Here is a 2,500-nt window from a genome sequence, read left to right as displayed (position 1 = left end):
AATAATTTTTTAAATTTACCACAGCGTGTCAACTTTTAACTGTCTAAATTCCCATGAGTCAGTTCCTTAGTCTGCCAGAAACCAAGATTGGAAAGCATATTCAACATGCCCCAACATGCCCCTAATTTATGCACGCAATGCACCGATGCCCGTGTTGTTTCACGTGTTAAGGTTACAGCTGCTTTCCGTCATCCCCAAATTGCTCCTAATTTATGCATGCCCGCTTTGTTTGTCTTTTGATCTATCTGTCAAATCCCGTCTGGATGAGCCCATACAACTACTGCTTTGAATATGCTTTCCAATGCAAGTAGTGCGGTAGTCTAAAACACACTGGTAGCTAAGCTAAGGCTGCTAAGGCTGATAAACTTATGGCCCTCCTACAATTAAAAATTTAAATATATCTAAAACAATCTAAAAAGGTAAAATATATATAGTTTACGTCATAGAAAGTGCGGCGTACGGGTTTTATGCACGAGTTCTTTGTGTCAAAAACTCGAACGAGCGAGGAACGAGCGAGTGAGGGTTTTTGACACAAACAACGAGTGAATAAAACCCCGTACAAAGCACTTTCTATGTCGTAAACTGTTTATTACACATAACATGAGAATTTTCATTAAAATAGTTTTCTGAACGCGAATTAGAAACAAAAACTCACTAACAATAGAACCAAATGCAAATTTAATTTAATTCAATAACAAAGTACGATTTGCACGATTTGCACGAGATGCACGAGTGATTGGCATGGAAACGCCTTTACGCTATCGTTGATTGGTTATACTTTCACATGTGAAATAGCTGTACGCCATTCTGATTGGCTGTATAGGCCTTTTTCACATGTGAAAATAAAGCGCATAGATTTGTACAAATGAGCTTTATGGAATAAAATTCTCATGTTATGTGTAATAAAATAATATACAGTTGAAAGTTGACACGCTATTGTAAATTTAAAAAAATATTGACACGTGGCAATGGATCAGGCCATTAATTAAATATTGTCAATGTCAAGATTTGAGCATAAATATAGGGTATAGCATATATATACAAGGAGAAGCTTCAGAAAATTAATCAGAACAACTAGAACAAGTGCCAGTGAACATCATGAATACAACAATAAACGGATCCGAGATATGCTCCGTCCACTGGAATCCTACTGCATACAAGATAGGAGCAACCGTCGCTTACTGCCTTATCTTCGTTGTTTCGCTGGTCGGAAATTCCTGTATAGGAATAATTGTTTACAAAACAAAAACTTTAAGGAAACCAATCGACATTTTCATAGTCAATATGGCCATGTCCGACCTGCTTGTCCCACTTATCTACATTCCCAAGTAGGTTGCAGAGTTGTATCTAAACTTCTGGCTCAAGAGTGGTGTCCTCGGCAACGCCTTGTGTAAGCTGATTCCTTTCATATATGTAGTCTCCTTCATTGTGTCTGTCCAGAGCCTGGTTCTGATATCAGTGGGTCGATTTGGAGCTGTGGTATTTCCCCTCCGTTCCCCATTGATCAGTGCGAAACGGTGTCCTTTGTTTATTCTCGCCTCATGGATCGTTGCGATGGCCACCATATCGCCAAACGTGTTCAGCTATAGGCTCGAGTAACGTAATGGAGGAGTATCTTGTGTTTTTAATTGGAAGGAAGCCTTTGGAGTATCTGTATCAGATACTGACGTTGCTCTTGCCTATTACATAGCCTTTGTCTTTATTCCCATCATCTTGTTAATCTTATTATACTCCGTCATCCTTTTTAACCTCAAGTTACAAACGTTTCCAGGTAAACAATCCCCTGATGCTAAAATACAACGAAAGAAACGAAACACAAATGTGTTGAAGTTAGCCATAGCTTTCGTGTTGGGGTTAGCGTTTTGCAAATTGCCCCTGACAATTCTGAAGTTAACAACTTTCTATGCCACATTGCCTTGTGGCACACTCTTGTATATTAAGATTGTCAGGTTTCTTTTTGTCTCATATTGCGCCATCAATCCTTGCATCTGTTTCGCGTTTTGCAGAAACTACCGTGAAGGCCTCAAAAAAGTGAAGTGTTGTTCTGATGCATCGTAAAATGAATCCTACTCGTAGACAATCGCATTTACAGAAACACTGTTACAATAGATAAGCCAAAAGAGTGATTGATGCCCTAGACATGACTTCCCATGCTAACCGAAGGAAAATTGGAAAAGCAACCAATATAAAAATATCTGTTTTATCGAGACCTGTGTGATTTGTAAGTAATGTTCTCATCAATCTTTTTTGAAATAGCCAGTTGCAAATTTACGTATTTTTCTTGAGACGTCGCTTGGAAATTTGATCCTGAATTCGTTCTATATTAAAGCTAAAAGAGAGTAATAAAATTTGAAAAAAAGGGCTGTATATGTCGTAATGGCGGGGGGTTTATCTAGCCCTTAGAAAGGAAAATTGATATTATGACAGCAAACTTTGCTGAACTCAAGAAGTCAGTGGGGTTTGGTCAAAAGTACGAAGACCTTCTCCCACAGCTTCGGCT

General features: G+C 38.6%; 1 pseudogene; it reads left to right on the top strand.

Annotated features, from left to right (window-relative positions):
- The first annotated feature begins 1,098 nt into the window (after positions 1–1,098).
- On the top strand, positions 1,099–2,058 carry LOC138030665 (QRFP-like peptide receptor; annotated as a pseudogene).
- Positions 2,059–2,500: the final 442 nt, after the last annotated feature.

Source organism: Montipora capricornis, chromosome 13 (assembly GCF_036669925.1).
Source record: "Montipora capricornis isolate CH-2021 chromosome 13, ASM3666992v2, whole genome shotgun sequence".
NCBI lineage: Eukaryota > Metazoa > Cnidaria > Anthozoa > Scleractinia > Acroporidae > Montipora > Montipora capricornis.
This window is presented reverse-complemented; position numbering and strand designations above follow the sequence as displayed.